This window comes from Petaurus breviceps, unplaced genomic scaffold (assembly GCF_028583685.1).
Source record: "Petaurus breviceps papuanus isolate PSGF00001 unplaced genomic scaffold, PetGlider_PUasm1.0 103, whole genome shotgun sequence".
NCBI classification, from domain to species: Eukaryota; Metazoa; Chordata; class Mammalia; order Diprotodontia; family Petauridae; genus Petaurus; species Petaurus breviceps.
The window spans coordinates 5,312,448-5,327,513 of NW_027185588.1; the positions used below are offsets into that span (position 1 = coordinate 5,312,448).

Consider the following 15,066-nt stretch of genomic DNA (forward strand, 5'->3'; position numbering starts at 1 on the left):
ATAGATAGATAGATAGATAGATAGATAGATAGATAGATAGATAGATAACGTCATCAATAAATCCTAAAGACATCAGAGGGAAAAAAAGATAATGGAAATCAGAAGTACCACATGACTGGAGAATGACAAATGCTGTCCTGATTTTCAAAAAAGGAAAGAGAATAGACTCTGCCATCAACATAAAGCCACTGAGTTTGACTTTTAATGCTAGGAAAATTCAAAGATAGGTCATTAAAGGGATGGTGAACAAATTTAGAAGGGGAAACAATGATTATAAAAATTCGGCATTTGTCAAGAACAGGTCAACTCAGGTTGACTTCATTTTCTTTTTTGACAGGATCAGTAAAGTAGTTGTTGAGAATGCTGTAGGTAGTTTATCTAAATTTTTGCAATGCTTTCAGTTAAAGCATCCCACATTATTCTTCTGACCATGGGATGCAATTGGAGAGTCGTAACTTCCAGAAACAATGGTATGATCATATCCCTATACTCTACCATTATTAGATTTCCTCTAGAGGATAATGTTGAGTTCTGGGTGGCATAATTTTAGGAGGACATGGATAAGCCAGAGAGTGTCCAGAGGAGGGTGGTCAGGTTGGTAAAGAGCTTTGTGTCCATGCCATATGAGAATCTATTAATGGAACTGGGAAAAGAAAACACAGGAGGAACATCATAGCTGAATTCAAGTATTCAAAGGTCTGACATATGGAGGAGGAACTAAACCATTTGACCCCAGAAGGCAAAATAATAAGCCATAGTAAAAGTTTCAAAGAGGGAAATTTGGGTTCAATATAAGGGAAAACTTCCCAACAATAAGAGAAGCCCCAACATATGAAATGGTTATCTGGAGATGCAGAGGGCTCACCCTCCTCATGGGTATTAAAGCAGAAGTTGTCTGACTTGTTGGGTAGGTTCTATAGGGGAGTCCTTTGTGTATGGGATGTGCTCGATGGTTACCAAGGTTCCTTCCAACTCTTAAATTGTCAGATCAGACTATTGGATTGTCCTGCTTGTGTGGAGGAGGGGAAGGGGGGTGCAGAGGGTGGGGCAAATCTGTGTAGGAATTGCAAAGAAGCAGGTCTAAACAAAATGTAAGGAAAATATCCATGGAATCGGAGAATTTCAGACCTCAGTGGCAACCAAGTCCATCAAGGCAAGCAGAAGTTGCCTGTCCTTGATGAGGTACGCAAGAATGGTCATTATCCTTAACTGGTCATTCAATAGGAGGACCTAAAGTAATACATGGTAAGAAGTTCCTAATAACTCTAACCTTTGATGTTATTGAATATATTCTACTACATTACATTGCTGATTCACTGAGCTTGCCTTCTATAGAAAATCCACCAATCTTTTCAGAACAATGGCTACCCATCCATGCCTCTGTCATCCTATATACTTGTGACAGTGATTTCTTGCATCCAAGTACAAGATTTTAAATTTATTCCTATTTAATTTCATCTTCAGTCAGCTCCCAGCTCTGACATTCTGTGTCCTAAGGGCCCTCCCAGCTTTGACATCTTATGTTCTAAGGGTCCATCTAGCTCTGACATTCTTTGTTCTAGATACTACATTCTAAGATCCCTCCTATCTCTGACAGCCAAGTGCCCCCACGACAGCCCATCATTAAGGATTCTCACCAGGGAGCCGGTTGTTGCCTTGGTAACTTGTAGTCCTTTCCTTACATTTATTCAGCAAATATTTACTGATAGCTCTATCTGTGAGATCCAGTGGGTGGAAGGTGTCTGAAGAAAGGAAAGTTAGGACAGGCATCAGAATCTGTTTTCTAATCCAGTCTCTAGACTTCTTGCTCCTGAGAGTCCCAGAGTCCAGACTGCATCCTTGCGTCTTAATGCACATGTCTGACTAGGTCATTTCTCTGCTCAAAAACCTTCAGTATAAAATATAAAATGCTCAGCCAGGCATTAAAATTCCTCCATAAATTGGTTCCTACCTATTTTTCTAGTCTTATTTCATAGCCCTTATCTTCACATACCCTCCATTTCACCCAATTCACCCAGACTGTTAGGTGAATGGCAGCATCCCCATTCCCCATCACGACACCTTTGCAAAGCCTGGTGCTGATCTCTGGAAGGAAGGGAGGGGAACAAAGCACCCACTAAGTGCCAGGCCCAGTGCTAAATATGTCATGTGACCATTTGATTTCGAAAGTAATTCTTCCTTATCTTGTCCTCTTAAAGCCCCTTCTTCCCTTCAAGAATCAGCCCAGGCACTACCTCCCCAAGGTGGGGATTTTTTAACCTGGGTCCATCAATTTTTTTAAACAATTTGATAGCTGTATTTTAATATAATTAGTTTCCTTTATAATTCTACATATTATTTTATTTAGGGATTTTTGAACCTGGGTCCATCGATTTTTTAAACATTTTGATAACTATTTTAATATAATTAATTTCCTTTATAATTCTACATGTTATTTTATGCATTTAAAAGCTGAGAAGAGGTGTTTGGACCTCACCATCCTGCCAGACTGGTTCAGTACAGAAAAGTGGTGATGGTGTTTGGTAGTAGTAGTAGTGGTAGTAGTAGTAGCAGTAGGAGCAGCAGAAGCTAGCATCTATAGAGCACTTAAGGATCTCGTAGTCTAATAGGGGAGATAACATAAAAACCATTATGCAGTAGTAATAATAGCTACCATTTGTATAAATATATTTATATACAAACATATATAAAAACATTACAAAATGTTTTTGCTTTTTGGAGGGGCAATTGGAGTTAAGTGACTTGCCCAAGATCACATGGCTAGTTTTGTGTTAAGTGTCTGAGGCTGGATTTGAACTCAGGTCCTTCTGACTCTAGGAGGAGTCAGTGCTCTATTCACTGCGCCACCTTGCCTCCCCATTACAAAATGTTTTAGCATTTAAAAAGCATTTTACAAATACCATCTCATTTGATTCTCATAAGAAAACTAAGGCAGGGGGCGGCCAGGTAGCACAGCGAGTAAGAGCACCGGCTCCAGTGTTGAGAAGACCTGGAGATCGAATCCCGGGCTCAGACACTTAGCACCCACCAAGAAACACCTGGCTGTGTAACCTTGAGCAAGTTACTTAACCCTGATTGCTTAGGGTCGGCCAGGTGGCTCAGCGAGTAAGAGCACCGGCTCCATTGTCGGGATGACCTGGATCAAATACGGGCTCAGATACTCAGCACCACACCCAGAAATAATAACTGGCCGTGTAACCTTGAGCAAGTTACTTAACCCCAATTGCTTTAAAAAAAAGAAAGAAAGAAAGAAAACTAAGGCAGAGGTTAAACTTACTCAAGGCTACACAGCAAATATGTGCCAAATTTGAACTCAGGTTTTCCTGACTCCCAATCTTCCCAATGCACTGAGATCTTACAAACAAGATAAATTGAAAATAATTTGGGGGGGGGGGGATGAGAAAGACATTTTTTTCAAAAGGTAGAAATTTAGCTATTTAGTTAAGGTAAGATGGAGATGAGGAGGCATTCAGGGTATGGGGGAGTATGTGAAAAAGGCTGTTGCCCTTCATTCTCAAAGGGGACCCAAATGGATGGTTAGGTGTATTCAGGGAACATCAAAGAGGTCAGTGACACTGAATCACAGAGTAGAAGAATAAGAAGGTGTTAGAAGACTAGAAAGCAAGGAAGAAGATGGGTTATGAAGGTTTTAAAAGCCAAAGATGGAAAGATGGGATTTTATTGAAAGACCAGGAGGCAATATGGAGCTGCTGGAGCTTATTAATCTATACAGCAATTGACAAATTCTCATTTTATCTTCACAGTTCTGGAAGGCACATGCTGTTATAATCCTCACTTTGCAGATGAAACACAATGAGTAAATGTTGGAGATCATATCTGAACTAGCATCCTCCTGATTCCAGATCTATACACTGTGCCACCTATCTATCGGATCAATAACTGAATAGGGGGGGCAGCTAGGTGGCTCAGTACATAGAGCACTGGCCCTGGAGTCAGAAATACCTGGGTTCAAATCCAGCCTCATACACTTAACACAAAAACTAGCCGTGTGACCTTGGGCAAGTCACTTAACCCCAATTGCCCTCCAAAAAAAAAAGCAATAATAATAATTGGATAGGGGGCAAGGATGACAAAATCAGACCTATCATTTAGAAAGATCACTTCGACAGCTGAGTGGAGTGTGGACCAGAGTGAGGAGAAACTAGGCAGGGAGACAAAACAATAGACTAATGAAATAGTTCGGGTATGAGGAGATGAGGGCTTGCAACCAGGGTGGTAGCAGTGTCAGGAGAGAAGGAGGATGTATAGAAGAGTTACTATGAGGACAGAATCAACAGGACTTGGCTACAGATTGGACACAGGTTTGAAAAAGAGTGAAGAGTCCAAGATGATGCCCAGACTGCAATGTCAAAGGCTTCAGAGAGGTCAAGAAGAAGGAGAATTTTTTAAAGGTCATTAGACTTGGCAATTAAAAGATTATCAAATCGGATCGGGCCTCAGACACTTAACACACACAAACAAAAAACCTAGCCATGTGACCTTGGGCAAATTACTTAAACCCAATTGCCCTCCAAAAAGCGAAAAAAAAAAAAAGATTACCAAATTTGGAGAGAACTATCTCAACTGAATGGTGAAATCAGAAACTAGACTAGAGAATTAAGAAGAGAGTAAAATAAAATGAAGTGGGGGAACCAACTTGTAGACAGCTTTCTCAAGGAGTTTAGCCATGAAAGGAAGGAGGTACAGGTCAATAGTCAGATGGGATGGAAGATCAAGTGAGGGATTTTCAAGGATGAGGGGGAATTGGGTGTGTTTTTAGACTGTAGGAAAACTACCAATGGATAGGAAAAGATTGAAGAGAAGTGAAAGAATGGGGATGATAGAGGGGCAATATGTTGAGGATGGGATGGAATGACTCAAGGATACATGTATAGGGGTTTGCCTTGGCAAGGAGAAGGACCGCTCTTTGTGTGACATGGGTGAAGGAGGAAATAGTGGTAGAAAGCATCTGAGTGATGAGATGAGGAGAGGAGAAAAGGGAGCTCAAGGCCAATGGCCTCAATATAGGGGGGAGAGGGGAGAGGGAAACATAAAGTAAAAAGTGCATGGCAGAGAAGAAAAGAAAACCTACAAGGAATCAAAGAAAAGCTGGGTAGCTTTGAAAACAATGTGTAATATTTATTATACAGGTTTTCTTGAAATGGAAACTTTTAGGGGTGGCCAGGTGGCTCAGTGAGTAAAAGCACTGGCTCCAGTGTCGGGATGTCCTGGATCAAATCCGGGCTCAGACACTCAGCACCACACCCAGAAATAATAACTGGCCGTGTAACCTTGAGCAAGTTACTTAACCCCAATTGCTTAGAAAAAAAAAAAAACTTGTGAAATGGAAACTTGTTTTATGTAGAATCCTCTCATGTTCTACTGTGTACATAGAAATGGCTTTTTTCTTATTTTTTCTTTTTTCTTATAATTTTTCTTATTTATATTAAAGTTTAAGATGAATTAAAAAAAAATTACCAAAAAAAATGAGGCAATGTTCTCACCTGAAGAGTTGGGGGTGGTGGAGCCATGGGAGTTTTGAGGAGGGATGAAAAAGTTTGGAAAAACTGCCATGAAGAGGGGGATAGTGAGTCAATTAGGAAGGTAAGAATGCAGAAGTTTTTAGGAAGGAGTGAGAAAAGGGGAAGTGGAGACAATGAGTGAAAACTATTTTTTTCTCCAAGAATTTGATTAACAAAAGGGAGGAGAGGAAAAGGATAAAAACTATCTGAAATGAGAGATCCAGTGAGGAATTTTTTTAAAGCTAGGGAAGACTTGGTCATGTTTGTCAGCTGAAAGAAGAGAGCAAGCAGCTAAGGAGATAATAAAGACTAGAAGTGGGCAAATATGACAATCTGCTGGAGAAGTAAGAAAGGAATGTTAGGGGTGGTTAGGTGGCACAGTGAATAGAGCGCTGGCCCTGGAGTCAGGAGGACCTGAGTTCAAATCTGGCCTCAGACACTTAACACAAAAACTAGCCATGTGACCTTGGGCAAGTCACTTAACCCAAATTGCCCTCCAAAAAGCAAAAAAAATTTAATGTGAGCAAGGGTAAATTTAAAGGGATTGGTCTAAACAAGAACAGCCACTAATTTTTCATCAGAGATTGGAGTAAAGAAAGAGTTAGTGTGTGATGATGTAAGAATGGGGGATCCTAGACCACCCCTAAATAATGTAAATTAAGGCCCAAGCAGCTCTACTGAATCAATCAAAAATGCAAACTGAATTAGAACCTGTCTTTAATAAATTTGAAAGGAATAAAGTACAAGGATCATTCAATAAAGACAGATAACAGTGCATAAGAAACCTCCTAATTAGCTAAAAAGAATCAGACACACCATTGGGCTCCATGTAAAAGAACAAGCCAGTTTAGTCAGTGTAGGGGTGGTGGAATCCAGCAGTGAAGGACTCCTGAAAGGAAATGGCATTCTCTTGGCATAGAGAATAAGACGGTTTTTCTCTTTCTCCTGACCTATATCCAACTGACCAGTTTGCAACTTTGTTTTTTTTTTTTCATCAGTACCAAGTCACTTTATTGGGATGTAAATGGTGGTAGTTTTTTGGTACAGATTATGAAAAGGTCAGATAACCAAAATATGCATGCACTGAAAGACAGTAGGAGTGGCGCCCACAGTTCCCAGGTGTGGGGGAAACCAGGTGTGGCTTAGCTCTCGTTGTCACTGTCTCCAAGGGTGTGCTTGTCAAAAAGATATTCCGCCATGCCAGAATCGGGGGCCCCCATCTTGCGCAGGTTGGTTACGTGATCACCCAGCCGTTTGATGGACTTGACCTGTTCGTCCAGGTAGTGGGTTTCGATGAAATCACATAAGTGGGGGTCATTCTTGTCAGTTGCCAGCTTGTGCAATTCCAGTAACGACTGATTGACGTTTTTTTCCAAGTGCAGAGCACACTCCATGGCGTTCAGCCCGCTCTCCCAGTCGGCGCGGTCGGGTTTCTTGATGTCCTGCAGGAAGATGCGGCCCCGCGCTGGTTCTGCAGCTTCATCAGCTTCTCGGCGTGCTTGCGCTCCTCGTGCGACTGGTGCAGGAAGTACTTGGCGAAGTTCTTGAGCGCCACGTCGTCGCGGTGGACATACACGTCGCAGTATGACATGGACAGGTAGACATAGGAGGCGTAGAGCTCCAGGTTGATCTGCCGGTTGAAGGCGGCCTCCGGGTCCTGGTGGTAGTTCTGCCGCACCTGAGAGGGGGACGAGGTGGTCATGGCGGCGGAGGAGGAGGAGGCGGCGGCGGCGGCGACGGCCGGGGGCGGCTGAGCGGGCGGCTGCTGCTCAACGGTAGGACGGAAGAAGTGTTGGTTAGTGGAGGTGAAGGTGGAGAGGTGGCTAAGGGCGGCTCCGGCCGGGAATCGAGCAGCGGGCTCCGTTCAAGCACTGTTGAAGCAGGAAACCGCAGCGACCCCCCTTCCCTGCGCTTCTGGCCCAGTTTGCAACTTTGTAAGCTGCAACATATCTAAGTTGGAAGTCAAGTTACAATGAGAACAAATGAGGTACACTGAAGAAACAGCATTACAGAATGTGAACCTTCGGAGGGAAGGGATACATAGCAAAGCTATGGACTGGATCCAGCCCATTAGAGAGCGACACCTACAGAGAACTTTTATGAGAACTCTACAGAGAAAAAAATCTATAGTGCCTAGTTAATAACTATGTTACCCGTTGCTGTACATGTTCCCTGCAAACAGATCCTACTACCATCTTGTATAAATCTGAGCCCAGTCCGACCAGGTTTCCTGTATATTCAAGGAGAGAACATGCCCGAGTTTAAAGGGAATGTTTTGTAACAGCTGCCTTTGTTATATCTGCTTAGCAAATATCCTTTCTAAAAACTAATGAAGTCTGGCTGATAATGACTAAGAAGCACACTGGTGGGGGCTCATGAAAAACAGGAGTAGAAATTCCAGACACTTCCAGACCCTAAATTCCTTAGAACCCTGAGTAGTAGTAGGTGTCCTCAACTCGTGAGTGAAAATACAAGTTTGGGCAGTAGCCTAGAAGGGATATTACACTATCAAGGGACTGAAAGATGAGAATGGAAGAGGGACCTGCTCATAGAGAATGACCTCCATTTTCTCAGGAATATAAGATGCAGGAGATTCAACTGAGAGAGCTGGGGAAGGGTGGTGTGAAAGGCATGAAAAGATTTGCTCCTAGAGGCAATATAGAACCACTGGAGTATATCGAGAATAGAAACTACATGATCAGACTTAGGCTTTACGCACACAGACAACTGTGAAAAGAATGAAATGGAGTGGAAAGACTTGAGTCAGAGGAACCAGTTAGGATGTTATTTCAATAATCCAGGTGAGAAGGGCAGACTCGAACTAGGCTGATAGGTGAGCGGAGAGAAAGGAGAGAAAGGAGGAAACTACACAACTGATCGGACGTATGGAATAAAAGTGAGGAATCAAGGAGGACACTGAGATTACAAAGTGGGTGACCACAGAGATAGTGGGGCCCTCAATAGAAATAGCTAAGTTCAGGGTTTTGCAGGAATGAACACTTTCATATTGGGACATTTTTTGAGAGGTATGTGGAATATTCATTTTAAAATACCCAATAGGGAGTTGGCAATGCATGGCTGGAGCTCCTGGGCAATTCTTGCATTCTATTCTTGCCCACCATGGACCTTCCCGTTGCCCTTTGGGCTACTGCAATTCATGCTTCACATAGCCTCCATGAAATGTATCGTCTTGTAGAGTTGTTTGTGGTGAAGCTAGGAGATTAAAAGACTCGCCCAGGGTCACACAGACAAGATCAAGGAAATAACAACAATTTTTAAAAGTGGGCATGTTTCTTTGACAAAGAAGTTTGAGGTCATTAGGAGTACTGAACAGCTCTCCAACTTGCTTTACTCTTCCTGTCTAGGATTCATTTCTAGGATTCATTCACAATCAACTCACAGTCCTTCCTTGGTGTCCATCCCATACATATGTATGAAAGGCATCAAATCTCTGGGTTGTCTATTCAATTGCTGTACAATGTCTATTCATAGTCTGCACAACGGACATTCTTCATCCATTTTTTTTCCAGTGTGGACAGTTAAGATTGAATGAGTTCTTGAGAAATTATGGATCTCAATTAGGAGGCTCAGCCAGTTCCAGGGCTTTATGCCATTGGTGCAATGTCATCCACAAAAGGAGAATGTGAAGGAGCTTGACAATGGAAATCCCTTTCCCATTTGGACTCTATGTTGGACTTCCTTCATGACTGTGCAAATAACTCTTGGCAAATGTTTCCCTATTTCATACTTTGCTTGTTGTTATTAATCAGAGTTTTCAAACAATATTATCTACATTTTTAAACATCTTCCAAAGAATCCTGTATGATTTTCATACATACCCAGGAGATACCTGATGGGATAAGAGATAAAGTGAAATTTTGGCCTTGTAACAGAACATTAGAAATAAGGTCCACTGGCACAAAGTCAGCATCCCCTTCATACTCCATCTTCTGGAATTTTGCCCTGAACAAAAAAGACTGTCAGAAAGGGGCTAAGATAACTTGCCTCTCACCCTGAAGGAGATATGAGACAGAGAACCAGGAAAGTAAACAAACATGCATAGGAGGAATCAGCCCAAACAGTCTTGGTTGGAGACCAAGAAAGCAAAAGGCATGGAGAGCAATCACCATGGAAGCAGGAATAGAGATATGGCAATGAGGTTGCCAACACCAGACTCCAAGGCCACAAGGCATGTTTGGGCAAATCCTGTTTTTGAAGGGCTCACTCAGGGCCAGACCCAAGGCTGGTGGCTAATCCCTCCCCTCCCCCCTGCCCTCTTCTCTTTTGCTTCTCCTTTCCTTGAAAAGCCTGTACCTGTTTCCTAAATTTCATTTTTTCAAATTTGTTTGCTTTTTAAGCTTTTCTGTTTACTTTTTCTTTTCTTTAAGTATCATAAATGTAGTTAACCATTATATTTCTAGTTACTAGGCTGTATCACTGTGCAATTGTGTCAGAGAGAGATAATAACATTTCCCTCCCTGGGACAGAAGAGATTTAAAACTGTGGCATTTACTTGGAGCCCTGTTTCTCTTGTGGAAGGTTAACAGTAAACAAAAGATAAGTGTATTTCACTTTTGTTTTCGTTTGAAACTTCAGAGGTCAGAGACAGAATCTTGGACTTAGGTCTTTCTAGGCAAATGTATCAGTATTTTTTTTTTTTTTGGCTTAGACTAGAAAATTTGGTTAACAATGCTAGAAGGTCAGACATGGGTCACTCCCTTTTCCAAAGTGGGTTTGAACAGAAAATTCAGTAACAGCATGATAACTGACAGTATGATGTCAGAATATATTGCTAAGACCTTCAATAAAAAAAAAGGTTTTGCTAAGAAATGTTGGTGTTCATGGAACATACAAGTTAGCAGATTGGTGGAAAGCTATCCCATACCTAGCTCTAGACTGAACAATGAACAGCTTCCCCATTTACAAAATAATCCAAAAAACTGATAGAGGTCCCATAAAGACAATAACTGTAGGAGCCGCGAGGTGGCACAGGGAATAAAGCTCTGGGCCTGAGTCAGGAGGACCTGAGTTCAAATTTGCCTCAGACACTTAACACTTACTAGCTGTGTGACCTTGGGCAAATCACTTAACCCCAATTGCCCTGCTTTCTCTCCTCCAAAAAGAAAAAAAAAAAGACAACAACTATAACCACTTGTTGTCTATAGATGAATTACTTGGCTGTTCCTCAATGCTAATTATGCAGTCTTTGACACACTTGATCATTCTTTCCTCCCTGGTATTCTCATTTCAGGCACTCTTGGTTCTTCTCTCTGACCATCCCCTCTCTGTTCTCCTTTTCTGGACCCTCCATGATCCAGGTCATGCCCTCTAACCCTAAGTGCCCCAGAGGGTTCTTTCCTGGGCTCCCCTTTCTTCTACCTGTGTTACCTGGCAATCTCATGAGCTCCCATAAATCTATCTTTATATTGATGATTCTCAGATCTACCTTTTCTGCCCCAAACTTTCTGCATCTCCAACTGACTGCCTTTCAGACATCTCAAAATGGATATTTGTAGACATCTTTAACTCAACATGTCCAAAATTGAATTCAGTATTTTCCCCACTTTTTTTTTAAGCAATTGGGGTTAACTTGCTCAAGTTTACACAGCCAGGTGTTTCTGGGTGGGTGCTAAATATCTGAGCCCAGATTTGATCCCCAGGTCATCCCGACACTGGGGCCAGTGCTCTTACTTGCTGTGTTACCTGGCCGCCCCTTCCCCACTTCTTTTTTTGGGTAACTCTCTTTCCAGAGTCCCCCAGGGTGGAAACCTAAGTCTCCAGTATAACGAACTCTCCATCCTCCCCCCATTCACAGCCAATCTGTCACCAAAACTTACTAATTTCACTTCAGCAGCATCTCTCCAACATGCCCCCTTCTCTCCTCTGATGTTGCAGTCATTCTAATGCAGACTCTCTCACCTCATGCCTAGACTATTGCTAGCAGCTGCTGGGATACCTGGCTGCCTCAAGTCCATCCAGTCACCAAAGTGATTTTCCTAAAGCACTGATCTGACCATATTACCTCCCCCATGCAGTGGCTCCTAACTACCCCCAGGATCAAATAAAAAGTCCTGTTTAGCATTCAAAGCCCTTCATAATTGACGCCTCCTTTTCTGTATTCTTACATTTACACCCTCCTCTTGAATCCAGGGACACTGGCCTCCTGATCTTTACTTTTTAGATGCTCCCCTTAAGACTGAGCATTTTCACTCTGTCCCCCACACTGGAAATGTTCTCCCAAAAGTACCAACTAAAATCCTATCTTCTACAGGAAGGCTTTCCCAACCCTTAATTCTAGTATCCTCTGTTAAAATTATTTTCTATTTATACTACACAGAGCTTGTTTGTACATACTTGTTGGCTTGTCTCCTCCAACAGACTGAGTTCCTTGAAGACAGGGACTGTCTTTTGCCTTTTTCTGTATCCCCCGTGCCTGGCACAGTTGGCACTTAATACAAACTTGACAAGTTTGGATTTTCTTGGCAAAGATCCTAGAATGGTTTGATGTTTTCTTCTCCAGCTTTTTGACAGATAAAGAAACAGGCTAACAGAGTTAAGTGACTTGCCCAGGGTCACAGTTACAGCAAGTGTCTGAGGTCAAATATGAACTCAGATCTTCCTGACTCCAAGCCAGGCACTCCATTTAGACACCTAGTTGCCCTATGGCACTTAACTGCCCATATACATACTTGTTGACTCCCAGAGGTAGATGAGACTGATGAACACTTAATTAAGACTGAATCAAAGAGAGCTGAAAGAATGCCTCAATAAGACAATTTCAGTCAACAAACCCCTATGTGCCAAATACCATGCTAGCTATATTAGCAATACAATAGCACAAGACAAGTTTGAAGTACTTATGACCAAATAGGCTATGCACCTCCAGACAAAGAACTGATAAAGAATCTGAATGTAAATCAAAGCACTTTTTAAACTTTATTTTTCCTGCTGGGTTTTTTCCCCAGCTTGTATTCTTTTCCAGCATGGCTAATATGGAAATGTTTTGTGTGACTTGTACAAGTATATAATCCAAAGTACTTGCCTTCTCAAAAAGAAAAGGAATTTTTAGCTCAAAAATTATTTTTAAAAATTAAAGACTGTTTTTTACTAGCTGTGTAACCTTGGGCAAGTTACTTAACCCCAATTGCCATACAAAAGGCAAAAAAAAAAAAAGTAAAGAAAGCTCATCACAGGAAAGCTCAGTAAACTGATATTGACCAAGCCAGTGTACACATTTGGGGTACACAAAGGGGTTTGCTTAGGTAAGTAAACAATAGACATACATAAGTAAATATGTCTACATGTAATTACACGTTCAATAAGGCACATTAACTATTACATGCTTTAAATCTGCTTTTGTCTACATAAGTTTCTGGGTTAGACAGAAATCATGGATGTAATTCACCTCTATGGAAGTTTTATCTTCACACATAAAGCTAGCTGTTATTCTGTACATAGGTCTATTGTTATTTGGGGCAGCTAGGTGGCTCAGTGAACACTGGAGTCAGGAAGACTTGTAATTCAAATTCCTCTTCAGACACTTACCATCTATATGACCCTGGGTAAGTCACTTAAGCTGTTTGCCCTAATCCACTGGAGAAATGGCAAACTGCTTCAGTATCTTCAAGAAAAACCCCAGATCAGGTCACGATGGGACTGACAAGACTAAAATGACTGAACAAAAAAACAGAATTGCCTGCTATGTATGTTTGCTTACATTGTGACATGCACACATGTGTCCTGCATAAGATTTAGCCCTTATTTGGTAAAAAAATATTTAAGGACTTTCTATGTGCCAGTTGCTGTGCTGATAAAATTGAAAGTTTGAAATTCTCTCTAATCTACTTTTATTCTCCCAGTTCAACTGGATAACCTATGGTTTGAGGAAAGGGACCACTTGTTCCGTTAATCTTTATATCCAGCATCACATATGTAGCTATTCATAGAACAAAAGCACAATCCTTGTTCATTTATATACTAGGTTCATTTTTGCTTTGAGCTTAAGGAGCTGGCACACAGTAGGTGTTTGACAAATGCTTTATTCACTCCCTTGTTCTCTAGCAAATCCGAATTGATAGCCAACACCCCTTTCACCAAACACACTGCCCCCCTTTCCACCTTTGCTCAGACATTCAAATTTAAAGTTGGAAGAGACCTGGCTTATTACAATAACTTCTTTTAATTGGTATTCCATCATCCTAATGTCTCAATATCTGCTTAGTGATTTTCCAGAATGTCAGCCCCATATCACCCCTGAATAGACTACAGGGGACCCCATTAACTGTCTCTACATATGCTCCTCCATTTTGATATTTAAACCTTCACGAACTATTCCCTTCCTTATCCTAGCATTCATTACTCCCTTACAGGGAATATCATAATGACCTGCTATCCCTGGGTACAGTAGCTGGCAATAATTTAATGACATCAAATGACATGCACTTATATAGGGAAGTTCCAGTGACACAAGTAACATGCTAAGGCTGGGAACTGAACCTTGGTTTTCTAAAATTAGCCAATGCACCTGCCTACAAATTCTTCCTTTGACCTGAAGTTCTCTCCCAACCTTTGCAAGTCTAAGGCAGTCACAAAGCTTCTTTTCTGAAGACCTCCCCTGACTCTTACACTCTCACTATTGTGTATTTTCTAGTTACCTGCTCCAATCTTTTCATTACAGAGAACTGGAATGGGTGTTACCTGTATGACATTGGACAAGTCAATGTATTTTGGAAGTTCTGATTTATGTGGAATGTGAAAGTTGTGTCCACCCTCAATGAAGAGGTCCCTTCCATATTTAAGAGCCAGAACTGAAGACTGACACAAAGACCCCCCCTGTGGCTGTTATTGGGTGGGTACCTAACTGGTCATGACTGTCTAGTAAAATGTTATTCCACAGCTGGAATTTCAGGATGTGGGAAGAATGAGAATCATCATGAGAATGGGGACTGGGAAAAGCCTGGAGAAAAACTACTTGACCCATTTATATTCTGGACTGTTTTTCTTCCCCTAATGAATCAGCAGCCAACTCCCACCACCCCCGACTATGACTTTTTCAGGACAAAATGTCGGTACTATGTATGGGACTTCTGTAGAGTGTAGGACAGAGCAATGTCGACAGTTTAAGAGGGCAAGGAGGTGCATGAACATTCACTTGGAGCTACAGAGGCAATATGCAAGGTTCAGTCTCCAGCAAAAAAGTTCCCCTCAAAGGGCATGAGTTACAGGCCTACACCACTGATCATCTTCCCAGGTTTTAAGGCCTGGCTCAGCTTTCACAGCCTTGCCTGCTCACAAGAATTACTATCCTTTCTCAGTAAATCATCACTCTACCTGTTTTAGAGGAGGTATTCCAACTCCCTTGTGTCTGAGACAAACATTAGATGGTCTCAGAATTCTTCCCTCTTTTACAGCTGGGATTCTAATGCTAGTCCCCAATAGTCCAAGGATCTGAAAAATGAGAACATTGAACTAGATGGCTTCTTTGGATCCTTCTAGCTCTAAATCTGGTCCTAAATGAGAGCTTTCATTATATTTTAAAGGAAAT

The 15,066-nt window shown here is 41.7% G+C and overlaps 1 pseudogene; it reads right to left on the bottom strand.

Annotated features, from left to right (window-relative positions):
* Positions 1–6,498: 6,498 nt before the first annotated feature.
* On the bottom strand, positions 6,499–7,470 carry LOC138171519 (ferritin heavy chain-like; annotated as a pseudogene).
* Between the last annotated feature and the right edge of the window lie 7,596 nt (positions 7,471–15,066).